Here is a 15,748-nt window from a genome sequence, read left to right on the forward strand (position 1 = left end):
ACATATATTATCCAATAAGTAAAAGGGAAAACAAAATGTAGAAACAATTCTCAAAAGAAGAAACACAGATGGCCAATAAATGCATAAAGATACTCAGCATCCTTAGCCATAGGAAACATGCAGATCAGAACTGCTCAGACGCTGCATCTCATCCCAATCAGAATTGCTGTCATCAAGAAAATAAGTCATAGTAAATGCTGGTGATGATGTGGGGGGAAATGAACATTGAATATTAACTATGTATCCACTATGGAAATCAGTATGGAGATGTCCAAAATGGTTAAATAGAATTTGTTTTTTTCCTGATTTTTTATCTTAGTACTAGTTTTTTTTTTCCTGGCCAATAGTAGATACATATCAGTTAAATGAATGAAAAATTAGAGATGGTATTTACAAAGAACATCTATAGTCAAGAATATAATTTTGGGGTTGGAGAGATGGCTCAGTAGTCAAGAGTCCCTATGCCCTTGTGGAGGACCTGAGTTAGGTTCTCAGCACCCACATCTGAAAGCTTATGATTGACTCTAAGGCCAGCTTCAAGTGATCTGACACTTCTTCTAGCCTCTGAGGGCATCTGTATATAGGTATGTGTATGTGTGTGCACACACACAGAGTTGTGCGCACACACACATACACAGTTGCACACACACATACACACAAAAATTATTCAAAGAATATAGCTTTTGAAAACAGTTCAGGTGTACTTTAATTTAGCAGTAATACTAGGCATGTGTCTTAGTGAGGGTTTCTGTTGCTGTGAAGAGACACCATGACCACAGCAATGTTTATAAAGGAAAACATTTAATGGGGTGGCTTTCAGTTTCAGAGTTTTAGTCTATTATCATCATAGTGGGACATGGCGGCATACAGGCAGACATGGTGCTGGAACTGAGAGACCTACACCTTGATAGGCAGGCAACAGGAAGTCAACTGAGACACTGGGCAGTAACTTGAGCATAAGAGACCTAAAAGCCAGCCCCACAGTGACACACTTCCTCCAACAAGGCCATACCCACTCCAACAAAGCCACACCTCCTAATAGTGCCACTCCCCATTAGCTTATGGGGGCCAATTACATTCAAACTACCACAGCATATAACCTTGGGTGAATTAACAGCCTGATCTTCAATTTTACCATCTTTCATATGGAACTAAAAATAGTACCTACCTACATTTATAGTTGTGGAGAAGATGAAATAAAATAATACATGTAAAGGATTTGAAATAACAAGTAGCATAGAGTGAGCTGCCAATGTGGTATAGAGATTATAACTGATGTACATAGCACAGGAAGCATTTGGTTTAGTGGTAGTTGTAACAGTTATTAAATTTAGTCTTTAATCATCTGGGGGTAGTTAGGGAATGTGTAGGTAACTGAACTGAAAGAGAAAACATGTGACCTGCAGGGGAATTGATAGCTAAGCTGACTATCTCTAATTCAATGACAAATGAGCATAGGTTAATAACACCTGCCTTCAACACCGCTGATTAAGCCCATTATGATTGATGGAGAAAAGATATCAAGTAGGACAAAGGTCAAGGCTGTAGCTCCAAGGTTTTCTAAGTTAGGTTTGCGTCTACTCTCAGAGAGTTGCATGTAATTATCCTCCTGCTGACAGGCCCCTCAGCTTTGGTTAATAACAGCTGCCCTCAACACCACTGATTAAACCCACTATTTTACATAGGAACCATTTTAAGGCAGGTATCCAAATTCCTATTACCACCCCTATTTTAGAGTTTAGAAAATTAAAACTCAGAAATGTTAGGTGTTTTGTTTGCCTGAAGGTCAGAACTAAATGAAATCTGGTCTCAAAGCTAGGTGTTATATTCACACAGCAGCATATTACGTCTATAAAGGGGCGTTAATGTGCGCCAGCCATGGAGTAGATGAACTAGCCAGCAGGAGTGAAAGCAGGCAAAAAGCAAAGTTTGCTCTCAGACCTCCTTCTATCTGGGATGCTAGTACAGGGTCCTGCCCACACTTAGGATGGATCTTCCCATTTCAAATAACAAGATCAAAACAAAAACAAAAACAAAACCCTTACAAGTGAAAGACACCCAGCCTCCCCGCCTAACATAGCTTAGCTCGGCTGTTTTTGAATAAAGCCTGAGAGGTACTGAGGAGCTCAGTTAGCCACCTGGCCCCAGAGCGAGGAACTAAAAGGTCAGAAAAAGGTCAGGAAAACACCCTGTACCCTAGACAGAAGCTAGGCGTGGGCGAGCTCGGGGAGAAACCACGAGCTGACCTGGGTTTGAACCTGGCCTCATTTGCATCATCCAATCAGAACTGGCCTCATTTGCATCATCCAATCAAAACCCTGTAACCAGGCTTCTTGCTTCTGTACCCGTGCCCGATCCTATAAAAACCCTCTGCTCCAGCCCGTGGGGCGCCAGTCCCTTGAGCTTCTTGAGAGACTGTGTCGCCCCGGGTACCCGTGTTCCGGAATAAAGCCTCTTGCTGTTTGCATCTGATTCGTGGTTTCGGTGTGTTCCTTGGGCAAGGGTCTCTCCTGAGGGAAGACTGCCATCAGGGGGTCTTTCACAAGTATGTCAAGTCATTATCCCTTAGTTAATTACAGATCCAACCAAACTGACAACCAAGATCAATGTCAAGTCCACCCTTTATCAATTTGACAGCCAATCACATCTCTTTATGCTATACATACATAGTGAATCAATGAGAGTAGGCCAAGGAGCCACTAGAAGAATTTGAATAGAAAGTACACAAAAAGCCCTCTAAATGGCTTTTAAATAAAAAATCCTCGGTCCGCTTGATACTTAGAGACAGTGCGAATGAAATGATAATGAAATGCCATTTCCCCTATTGCACTGTATTACTGTTTTAAAACTTTAAAAATTAGAGAAAAATAACAACAAACAAACAGAAGAAAATGTAGGACTATGAACCAACAAAACCGCTGTGAAGTACGTAAGTGTCAAATCTAAAAGCATTGGGTACGGTTGTGGACAGGCTGCTGTACATTTGCTGCATAATTTGTGGGAAAATATTACTTTGTTAGTTGACAGTGACTGCAATAAGTGTAGAGTGGAAAAACAGTTTTTTGGGTATGATCCAGTTCTCATTAAAATGCTTTTCATTAGTGTCATAAAATCCAGTTTTACAATCTAGTACAGTTTCAAAAACAAAGGCAAACTCGAGTTCTCACCAAGGTTTAGAAACCGTAACAGAAATGCGATCCGGCTTAAGGAAGATGAAGCTTCTTACCCAGTAAATGGAGGAAAAGCCTTTGGAATCCCACGTAGCTGCATTTGAATCCTTTCTGAGAAGACAGTAGAGTCAGATACTGGAACAAACCCTTAGATCTTTCGTTCTTCTATCTGTAAAATGGGGTAACAATAACCCTTTCCCAAAGTTTGGGGTCATGAAATCAGCACGCATCCCGGCAGAGATCTGTGCTCAATTCGGAATTCTCTTCTACTTTCTCCCCCTCTCTCCTGGTGGTTACGAGGAGAAATAAGAGGATCCTTAGCAGGGCTGAAGGAATGGAATCCAGGACAGTTCCAGGGCGATGCTTGTGCCAGAAGTGGGGTGGGACAAGCTGGGGTTTCAGGCAGGGAGAAGGGATCAGAGGCTGGATGTGGTTACTGAGAGGAGGCAGGCAGGCCTGGATCAGCCACAGACAGCAAAGTCACATTAGCAACACTTGTTGGGAAGCTCCTTGAACAGGAGGAGGCAGATGAGAGGCAGACTGAGGCATCTCCACTTAGAACCAGAGCCCCCAGCCATGGCAACGGAGTATCAAGGTTATGGATCTTGGCTCGGGGCCAAGTAGATCGGAGGATCATGAGTCACAGCCAGGGACCAGGGCGCATCGAGCTCAGATAATGGGCTGCAGAACTAGGCTGAATGCTCACAACTTCATTTCTCAGCTAGGAGAACTGCTGAGAGGCCAGGGAAACTCAAAGGCCAGCAGCTAAGTGCCAGGGGAGAGATGGGGGAGTGCCCCTCCACGAAGCAACAGCTTTTTGTAAAAGGCCAGAAATCGCTTCATAGATAGAATCACAGCTGCTGAGCGTCAAGAAGGAGAAGCATGGTTAATTCCACTCCTGGAGCCAAGGCCAAGCTGTGAGGAGAGACACTGTGACCTGTGCACTCACGTGATCTTCCCCTTCTAGCCTCCCTCCCCAGACTCATTGCTTTGTCTCAGCCCTCAACCCCAGCAAACACCCGCTGCTAACCCAAAGCCCCCCGCCCCCAGGGCAAAAGCAGGCTGAAGGCAGATCCCCATCTCTCCTTTTGTTCCTCCAGTTCCAATGCCCCAGTCTCATCTCCAGCTCTGTATCAGAAAAGCTGCTGCAGTCTCCCTTCCCTGTCTGACCTCATCCTCAACTGTTCACAAAGACCTTCTCCTCCAACCTTCCTCCCTATGAACATACCAGCTGAGTAGGCCAGGAAAGCAGGCAACATAGAGCTATCACACTCACCAAATTCCAGAGAGGAAACAGACACCAAGCAACAAGCACCCACCCAACAAAAACAAATCCAAAAAACAGCACCTAGACCTATAATCCCCCAATCCCAGGTGCCTAGATGCCAGCACAAAAACACAGTCCATAGCAGCCAGGACAATATGTCTCCACTAGAGCCCAGCAACCCTACGGTAGCAGGCCCTGAATATTCCAGCACAGCCAAAGCACAAGGAAAAGACCTGAAACCCAGCTGTATAAAGAAAACAGAGGTCCTTAAAGAGGAAACGCATAAACCGCTTAAAGAAAGCCAAGGAAACACAGACAGCGGAAGGAAACAAATAAAGCTGTTCAAGATCTGAAAATGGAAATAGAATGGTAAAGAAAACATAAACTGAGAGAATTCTGGAAATGAAAATTTTAGGAATTCAAACAGGAACCACACAGGCAAGCTTCAACAACAGAGATAGAAGAGAGAATCTCAGTGCTGAAGGTATGAAAGAAGAAATGGATACCTTAGTCAAAGAAATTGTTAAATTTTTAAAAAAAAACAAACACAAATATTCAGGAAATATGGGACACTATGAAAAGACCAAGTCTAAAAATAATAGGCATAGAAGAAGGAGAAGAAACCCAACTCAAAGGCCCAGAAAATATTTTCATCAAAATCACAGACGTTTTCCTAAACTAAGGAAGGAGATGCCTACAAAGGTACAAAAAGCTTACAGAACACCAAATAGATTTGACAAGAAAAGAAAGTTCCCTTGGCATGTAATAATCAAAACACCAAATGTACAGAACAAAGAAAGACTATGAAAAGCTGAAGGGAAAAAGAGCAAGCAACATGTAAAGAAAGATAGACCTATTAGAAGTACACCTGACTTTTCAGCGGAGACTCTAAAAGCCAGAAAGGCCTGGACAGATGTGCTACAGACTCTAAGAGACCACAGGTGCCAGCCCAGACTATTAAACTCAGCAAAATTTTCAATCAACATACATAAAAAAGTAAGATACTCCATGATAAAGCCAAATTTAATAAATATCTATCTACAAATCCAGCCCTACAGAAAGTACTAGAGGGAAAACTCCAACCTAAGGAAGTTATTACAACCATGAAAACACAGGGAATAAATAATCTCAGATCAGCAAAATCAAAAGAAGGGAAACACACACACACACACACACACACACACACACACACACACACACCCCACCACCACCACCACCACCACCAACAACAACAACAACAACAATATAATAGGAACCAACAGTCATTGGTCATTGATCTTTTAATAACAGTGGTATAAATTCCCCAATGAAAAAATGCAGAGTAACAGATTGGATATGAAAACAGGACCCAACTTTCTGCTGCATCCAAGAAATACACCTCAATATCAAGTACGAACTTTATCTCAGGGTAAAGGGTTACCAAAAGATATTCTAAGCAAATGGAACTAAGAAGCAAGCTGGTGTAGCCATTTTAATGTCTAAAAAATAGACTTTGAACCAAAACTAATAGAACAAAAGAAATAGGGAAAGACATTACATACTCCTCAAAAAAAAAAAAAATTCACCACCAAGATGACATTTCAATTCTTAATATCTGTGCCCCAAACACAAGGGCACCCACATTTGTAAAAGAAACATGACTACAGCTTAAATCACATAATGACCCTCCCACACTGATAGTGGGAGACTTCAATACCCCTCTCACCAACAGAAAGGTCGTACAGACAAAAAAACTGAACAGAGAAATACTGGACCTAACTGACATTAGAAACCAAAGGGACCTAACATATTCACAGGACATTTCACTCAAACACAAAAAGAATACATCTTCCTCACTGCACCTCATGAAACTTTCTCCCAAATTGACCATGTACTCAGACACAAAGCAAGTCTCAACAGACACAAGAAAACTGAAATAAAGCTCTGCATCCAATCAGACCACCACAGATTAAAGCTGAATATTATAAACAACAGAAAGCATACAAACTCGTGGAAACTGAACAACTCTCTACTGAATGAAAAATGGGTCAAGACAGAAACGAAGAAAGCAATTAAAGACTTTCTAAAGTTCAATGAAAATGAATGCACAGCATATCCAACCTAATGGGACACAATGAAAACAGTTCTAAAAGGCAAGTTCATAGCATTAAGTGCCTGCACTTAAAAGAAAAAAAAAAAAACTAGAGGGCTCTCACACTAGCAACTTAACAGCACATCTGAAAACTCTAGAACAAAAACAAGTAATCACACCCAAGAGGAGTAGAGAGCAAGAAATAATCAAACTCGGCTGAAATCAATAAAATACAAACAAAGATAATAACACAAAGAATCAATGATTTTGGGCAGGCCTGGACAAGTCCCAGGCTTTGTCCTTGAGCTGCCCTGGAGGCTGGCTGGCCTCACACGTTCACACTGACCCATGCACATAGCTCTAAGTTGGTGAGGGGTCCCAGACCATAAACAACTGACTGAACCTTGAGCAGTCAGCGTACATGCAGAAAGGGAGCTACTGCAAAGACTATCTCATAGCCTTCCCAGAAACTACTTGCAGAAATTGAGCAGCCTGTTATGGCATCTGCTTGGTCCTTTCAAAACAAAGAGTTGGTTGTTTGAGAAAATCAACAAGATAGAAAAATCCTTACCCAAACTAACTAAAAGGAAGAAAGAGAATGTCTAAATTAACAAAATCAGAAAGGAAAAGGGCAATGTAACAACAGATACTGAGGAAACCCAGAGAATCAAAAAGACATAATTTAAAAACCTGTACTCTAGGCCGGGCGGTGGTGGTGCACGCCTTTAATCCCAGCACTCGGGAGGCAGAGGCAGGCGGATTTTTGTGAGTTCGAGGCCAGCCTGGGCTACCAAGTGAGTCCCAGGAAAGGCGCAAAGCTACACAGAGAAACCCTGTCTCGAAAAACCCAAAATAAATAAATAAATAAATAAATAAATAAATAAATAAATAAATAAATAAATAAATAAAAACCTGTACTCTACCAAATTAGACTAAAACAAATGAATAATTTTCTCGATAGATAATACTTACCAAAGTTAAATCAAGATCAGATAAACAAGATAAGGAGACCTATAACCCCCCTACCAGTGAAATACAAACAATCATTAAAATTCTATAATCCTCAAATTATTCCACAAAATAGAACAGAAGGAACACTGTCTAATTCATTTTATGAGGCCACAGTTACTCTGATACCAAAACACATGAAGGTCCAAAAAAGAAAGAACTACAGCCCAATTTTCCTTATGAATATAGATGCAGAAATACTCAGTAACATACTTGTAAACCAAGTGCATCAGGATCACGATGGGGAAACCTACAGGGACGACCAAACCAAACTAGAGGGAACTCATGAAAGTTGGATTATGGCTGTGGAGCCTGCATGGGACTGGACTAGGCCCTCTGCAGGGCTACACAGCTTGATCTGCTTGGGAGGCCCCCTGGTGGTAGGATCAGAATCCATCCCTGGTGCATGAGTGGGCTTTTGGGGGCCCACTACCTATGATAGGACACCTCCTGCAGTCTTGAGGCAGGGGGAAGGGCTTGGACTTGCCTCTACTGGATGTGCCTCCTCATAGGAGGCCTTGCCTTCTTGTCGGGGGGAGTGAGTGGTGGGTTGGGAGGGGGAGGCTGGAGGGGTGGGAGGAGGGAAGAGGGGGATCTTTGATTGATGTATAAAATGAATGAAAAAATTTTCTTTCTCTGTTTTTTTTTTTTTTTTTTTTTTTTTTTGGAGCTGAGGATTGAACCCAGGGCCTTGCGCTTGCTAGGCAAGTGCTCTACCACTGAGCTAAATTTCCAACCCTAAATTTTCTTAATAAAAAAGTAATTTAGAACCAGAAAAAAAAATCCAAGAACACATCAAAAAGATCATCCACCATGAGCCAAGTAGGCTTCACCCCAGAGACTCAGGGATGTGTCAATAAATGAAAATCAATAAATGTAATCCACCATATAACCAAACTGAAAGAAAAAAACCACATGATCATCTTATTAGATGCAGAAAAGGCCTTTGACAAAATCCAACACTCCTTATAATCAAAGTCCTGGAGAGATTAGGGATACAAGGAACATTATCTAAACATAAAGGCAATATACAGCAAGCTCATAGCCAACATCAACTTAAATGGAGAGAAACTCGAAGCAATTCCACTAAAATTGGAAACAAGATAAGGTGGTCCATGCTCTCCACCAAGTACTCCACATAGTACTTGAAATCTTAGCTAGAGCAGTAAGATGCCCCAGCCAGTGGGGTCCTCAACGGGGACCTGAAGGGAGGGCCAGGGAATGAGAGGAATGAGACACAAAGAATGAGAGCAAGACAGGACGTCTGATCAAACTCCAAAATTTTATTTTCCCCTTAAGGCATATATAGGCAGGGGGCAAAGAAGGGTGCAAGCAGGGACGGGACTTTAATCATGGGTCGTTCAGCCAGCAGGGAATGTTGCTATGGGGATTATCTATCTATTCTTGTCTAAGTACAGTCACCTGATTTCTGAGGAGAGGTTCTGGTATTTATGAGAAGAGGTTCTGGTACTATGGAGACTTAAGCAAGGCCTAGATTTAGGAAAAGAGGAGAGAAGCCCAAATATGGAGGCATGTGTACCAAGTGTCACTTAGGCTTATGGCTCCCATCAATAAGACAACTGAGGGGGATCTAGGGGATGCAAATTGAAAAGCAAGAAGTCAAAGTATATTTACAGATGATATGATAGTATACATAAGTGACCCTAAAAATTCCACTGGGAAACTCCTACAGCTGATAAACACTTTCAGCAAAGTAGCTGGGTACAAAATGAACTCACAAAAATCAGCAGCCCTCCTATAGACAATGACAAATGGACTGACAAAGAAATCAGGGAAACAACACCTTTCACAATCACCTCAAATAATACAAAATATCTTGGGGTAACTCTAGTCAAGCAAGTGAAAGACTTGTATGAAAAAAACTTCAAGTCCATGAAGAAAGAAATTGAAGAAGTTATCAGGAGATGGAAAGATCTCCTTTGCTTATGGATTAGTAGTAAAAATGGCCATCTTACCAAAAGCAATATACAGATTAAAGGCAATCCCCATCAAAATTCCAACATAATTATTCACAGACCTTGAAAGGACAATTCTCAACTTCATATTGAAAAAAAAAAAACCTCAGGGTAGCTAAAACAATCCTGAACAACAAAAACCAAAAAAACTGCTGAAAGTCTCACTATTCCTGATTTCAATTTGTATTACAGAGCTCTAGTAATAAAAACAATACTGGCATAAAAACAGACACACTGATCAATGGAATTGAAATGAAGACCCAGACACAAATCCTCACACATCTGGACACCTGATTTTTTATAAAGAAGCCAAAAATACACACTGGAAAAATGGCAGCATTTTCAACCAATGGTGCTGGTCAGACTGGATGTCTGCATGTAGAAGAATGCAAATAGATCCATATTTATCACCCTACACAAAACTCAAGTCCAAATGGATGAAAGACCTCAACCTAAAACCAGATACACTGCACCTGACAGAGGAGAAAGTGGGGAATCACCTTGAACGAGTTCCCACAGGAGAAGACATTCTGAACTAAACACCAATAGCACAGGCACTAAGATCAATTATATATATATACATATATATATATAATGTATTTATATCATCATATAGATCACCAAATATATCCATTAATAAATGGATCTCATGAAATTGAAAAGCTTCTGTAAGGCAAAGGACTTTATCATCTAGACAAGGCACAACCTACATCATGGGAAAAGATTTTTTACTAACTCCATATCTGATAGAGGACTAATATCCAAAATATCAAATTGCTGAAAAACTCTTAAAGAAATCTTCAATGTCCTTAGTCACCAGGTAAATGCAAATCAAAACTACTTTGAGATTCCATCTTTCAACTATCAAATGGCTAAGATCACTAACAGAAGTGATAGCTCATGCCGGCAAGGATACGGAGTAAGGAGAGCACTGGTTCATTGTTGGTGGGAATGCAAACTTGTACAGCCACTATGGAATTCAATATGGTGGCTGCTCAGGAAGTTGGGAATCAGTCTACTTCAAGATCCCAGCTTATACCACTCTTGGGCATGTATCCAAAGGATACTCCATCTTACCAAAAGGACACTTGCTCAACCATGTTCATTGCTGCTTTATTCATAATAACCAGAAATTGGAAACAATCTAGATGTCCCTTAACCAAAAAATGGATAAAGAAAATGTGGTACATTTACAGAATGGAATATTACTCAGCTGTTAAAAACAATGACATTGGGAAATTTGCAGACGGATGGAACTGGGAAAAAAAATCATCCTGAGTGAGGTAACCCAGACTAAGAAATACAAATATGGTAGGTATACACTTATATGTGGATGTTAGCTGTTAAGTAAATGATAAGAAAGCTACAATCCATAGACCCAGAGAGGTTAGGTATAGAGGAAGGGTCTAGGGTAGACATATGTATTTCCCTGGGAGGGAGAAATGGATTTTGTGGGTGGAATGGTAGTGACTGGGGACAGGAGTGAGAGGATCAGGTGGAGACAGGAAAGGGAGATAGGTTAGAAGGAGGGAATGTAGAGAGAGACAGCTGGAATAAAGGGACATTTGAAGGATGATATGGAAACCTAGTGCAGTGGAAACTTCCTAAAATATAAGAAAGCAATCCTAATGAGGCCACCTAATAATGGGGGAGACAGAACCAACTGGCCATCTCTTCTCAGCAAACAAGGTTTCCAGAACAGGGACTGCTTTACATTCAATTGAGTCGTTGGCCAAGGGTGTCCCATGGAAATCCCCAAACAACCCAGGCCAAAGCAATGGGTTGCTCTCCAAAAACTGAGAGCAGGTCTCCATTGCAAAGGACAATACCCACACAAGTCATTGAACATGGAGAAATCCAGCTAGTGCCTACGTGGAGACTTCACCCCTTATGCTCTAGTGTCTTTGGTTTGGGAAGGTACTCTGCAGGCTACAAAAGAGAAATTTTCAAACACCAACCCAAAACCTTTGACCTACAATCTGTCCTGCCTGCAACATATGCTAGGGCAATCAATGGTGGCACAGAACCTGTGGGAGTAACCAACCAATGTCTGATTTCACCTAAGGCCTACTCCATGAGCAAGAACCCATACCCAACACTGCTTGGGTGACCAAGAACCAGAGACTAGATAGCTCAAAGACATAGGCTAAGTCCAAATACTCCTGGTCTTTAAAAAAAAAAATCAATAAAATGACTCCTAAGGATATTCTGCCATATTTATAGATCACTGCCTTATTCAATTATCACCTGAGAAGCTTCCTCTGGCAGCAGATGGGAACAGATGCAGAGACCTACAGCCAGAAATTACACACAGAGAGATTATAAATTGGATGTCAACATCAATTCCCTTCCCCCAGAGTTCAGGGTACCCTTCGGAAGAGGAGGTAGAAAGATTGTAAGAGCCCGAGGGAATGGAGGACATCAGGCCCTCTGAATCAACTGAGCAAGGCACGTATGACCTCACAGAGACTGATGCAGTATGCACAGGGCCTACATTGGACTACACCAAGTCCTCCGCATAGATACTTTCAGCTTAGTGTTTTTATGGAACTCCTGAGTGTGAGAACGAGTGTGTCTCTGATTTTGTGCCTGCTCTTAGGACTCTTTCCCTTCTGTTGGATTGCTGTGTCCAACTTTGATATGATGATTTTTGCTTTATTTAATATTTTATTTTGTCGTGTTTGGTAAAAGAGAGAAATAAAGAAGGGAAGAGGATGAGGGTAGAGGGAAGGAAGGAAGAAAGAAACACAGAAACACACACACAAAAATATGTGTTTGTGTATACCTTTGACTCATAATTAAATTTCTACAAATTTTCTGACATTTGTCTAAATGAATGTCCAAACATACATGTAAAGTTTAAATTCCAATGTTCTTTACAAGGGAGGGGGTGAGGCAGCCCAACTGTTCACTAACAGGGATCATTAACTAAATCATGGCATGATGGAATGATGTGAAACTTTTTAAAAGAATGAGGTATATTTTCATGTGCTTAGAAGATCTGCAGGGGACTTTTACTGTGGGATGTTCTGTATGCTAAATGTGTTGCTCTGATTGGTTAATAAATAAAACACTGATTGGCCAGTAGCCAGACAGGAAGTATAGGCAGGTCAAGGAGAAAGGAGAATTCTGGGAAGTGGAAGACTAAAGCAGAGAGACGCTGCCAGCCGCCACCATGGAAAGCGAGATGTAAAGTACTGGTTAGCCACGAGCCACGTAGCAACTTATAGACTAATAGATATGGGTTAATTTAAGATATAAGAACTAGATAACAAGAAGCCTGCTGCAGCCATACAATTTATAAGTAATATAAGTCTCTGTGTGTTTACTCAGTTGGGTTTGAGCAGCTGTGGGACTGGTGGGTGAGAGAGATTTGTCCTGACCGTAGGCCAGGCAGGACTGGAGAAAACTTCAGCTACAGACTTTGTTCATTAAAACTCTATAGTGTAGCAGTTCCTTCTGGTTTATGTATATATGTATGCTTATATAATAGATGTCTTATGGGAGAATAGTAATAATAGGTCATTACCATAACATAGTTTCATAGATAATTGTTATGCCCAGATTGCGGGGACCCCCAAAAGACTACCATGGAGACTGAATCCTGTATGTAAAAACAAGGAGCCTTTATCTTTCAAGCTCAGAGCTTGGTCTCTCTGTCTGTCTGATACAGCGGTGAGAGCAAAGAGCCCTGAGCTCAGGCAGGGTAGAATTTTTATCATAGCAGAGGTTGGGGTGAGAGGATTTCCGAGATTCAGGACCCTGATTGGCTGATTTTTGTCTTCGGGTATCTGTAAAACAAAAACAGGTGTGTGCTAGACTCAGGGCCATCTAGCTACCTTATCTAACCTTATCTAATGGTTGGAATGTTTGGGATGTCAAGTGCTTCCCCTTAGATGCAGGCCCTCGCTGGGTGGGGTTAGCTTATGGCTTTTCCTGGGTCTGGGTGTTGCCTGCCAATAAGCCTGTCACAGAAGCTGTGTCTGGGCCTCTAAGCCTGTCATGGAAGTTATGTGGTGAAGCTGTTTTGGGCTCCCCACAATAATATAGGTAGAATTTCCAAGAGTCATGAAGGGACTGATCATAGTAGTTTCTTCTTGAAGAGAAAAACTAAATCAAGAAACCATTAAGTCAAGCTTAATTTTTATCTCGTCATTCTGTGTTGTTGAAGTTTTTTTCCATGATGAAAGATTTTTTTATTATTAAAAAACATTTATGTTTAAGCTGGCCCACCTATAATCCCAGCACTCAGAAGTCTGAAGCAAGAGGATTGAGAGTTCAAGTCTAGGTTAAGCCACACAGAGAGAGTCTGTCAGCAAGAACAGAAGGAAAGACAGAAGAAGGGTGGGAGGGAGGAAAATGATGCGAGAAAGAAGAGAAAACATTGTTACCATGCTTCCGTTACCCAGTCAATTGTCTTCGAATTATTAGTTTTATTACAAGTTCACATTTATCTGTCGTATTGATGACATATTTTTACCTGTTTGCCTTTGACTCACTTTTGTTCTTTGGATACTGGGTTTTGAACCCAGGACCTCATGCATTCAACACACCATCTTCCACTAAGTGTCATTTCAGGCCCCCCACCTTTGACTTTTTATTAGCTCTGCACATACATGTATCAATATCTAGGAATATGAAACATTTGTAGGGCTCAATGAGCAGTGTTATAGATCATGTAACCAGACTCGAATCAGGAAACAGTACCATCAGCATTCTAAAGGCCCTAGAACCTGTAGAAGTTCACATTTCTTCCTTTTTAGTCTCTTTTCCATTGTTGACTTCTAATTTTATCTACAAGTTTTGGTGAAGACAATTTTCCCATGCTTGCTTCTCAAATGGATTGCTATATTCCTTTGAGAATATTTTGGCTTAAAAAAAAAAAAAAACATACAAAGTCTTCCTTCATGTGGAAGGTCAGTGACTATTCACCCATATTTTTGTCGGGAATGCTTGACTGCGTCACATTACCCTCACTGGAATTCACTTTGGTGTGAGACAGGATGATGTTTCAATCGCTCTTTCGCCAAGAGTCCATCTTAGAAGAGCTGTTGTTCCCAGGGGCCACTGCTGCGCTAGTTAAACAACTTCCTCAGGGGAGGAGCCATGCTTTAGTCTGAGGAGGGAAGGGGTAGTCAAGGACTGCCTGTGCTGAGAAATCCAGAAGGAACTTTATGATCCATAAGGTAAGTGCATACATCCTTAATGTGGTTCAAAGTGAGCCAAATAGTTTATCCACATTTGGACCCAGCTCTACAGATGACCTGAAGGTGGGCAGGAAGAGCTTGGCTAAACATCATCCCAGCACTGTTAAATCAGGAAACACTGAGCTAATTGGGACAGGTCACTTCCTTAACCGCATGCATCAGAACGGCGTCTGAGCACAGACTTATCCACAGGCAAGCGAGCTGACAGCAGAGGTGAGGCTTGGAGGGGCACCTTGACCCCAAAGCACAGCGTGAAAGATGCAAACAAGGACAAGGTGGCAGGTTCTAAGGCTTTTCTGCTCCTTGCAATTCCTGTGCCCTTTACACTTTCACCTGATCAAACTATTGTTTTCAAAAAGAAAATACCCCACCCTCTCATTTTGCTGAGGATTGGGAAGTGCCACCTGCATAAGAGGATCTTGGCCCCAGGGTGGGTGGCTCCCTTTCAGCAGTTTTCCCAGGAGCTGAAGGGCTGCAGCGGAGACTGGAGACAGGTCCGGGAGTACAATGTTGAAAAATCTCATTAGCAATAACTTCAGCAAACAACTCAGCAATATTTTTTACTGAGCGGATCTGCTGGGATGAGGCATGGTGCAGAGCCTGTCAGTCTAGATGACCCAAACAGGAGGTGCACAAGTGACTCTTCCCACTTTGTCACACCCTCGTCTACAGCTTCTCAGCAAATGTAGGAGATAACAAGGAGTCAGGAACCAGAAGTCTTTTCTGTCATTCTTGACCTCTAACAAGGACAGCCTCAGAACTACTGCCTTGGAGTCCCTGCCCCACCAGACCAGCTTCCAACTCCCGTTCGCACCATTATGGTCTCACACACATTGAGCAAGTACTCTACCACTGAGCCACAAGTCCCGTTCCTCTTCATACTCCACAGCAACACCCTGTTAGCATTCACAAAGGACCATTTCTGTGGTGTCTTGTGCATTATAGTGTGTTTGCATCCTTGGCCTCTGCCTAGTGGATTCCTACAGTATCCACCCCGACCACCATGAATGGGGAAGTAGAAATGCTTCCACACATGGCCACATGACCCT

This window comes from Peromyscus eremicus, chromosome 6 (genome assembly GCF_949786415.1).
Source record: "Peromyscus eremicus chromosome 6, PerEre_H2_v1, whole genome shotgun sequence".
NCBI classification, from domain to species: Eukaryota; Metazoa; Chordata; class Mammalia; order Rodentia; family Cricetidae; genus Peromyscus; species Peromyscus eremicus.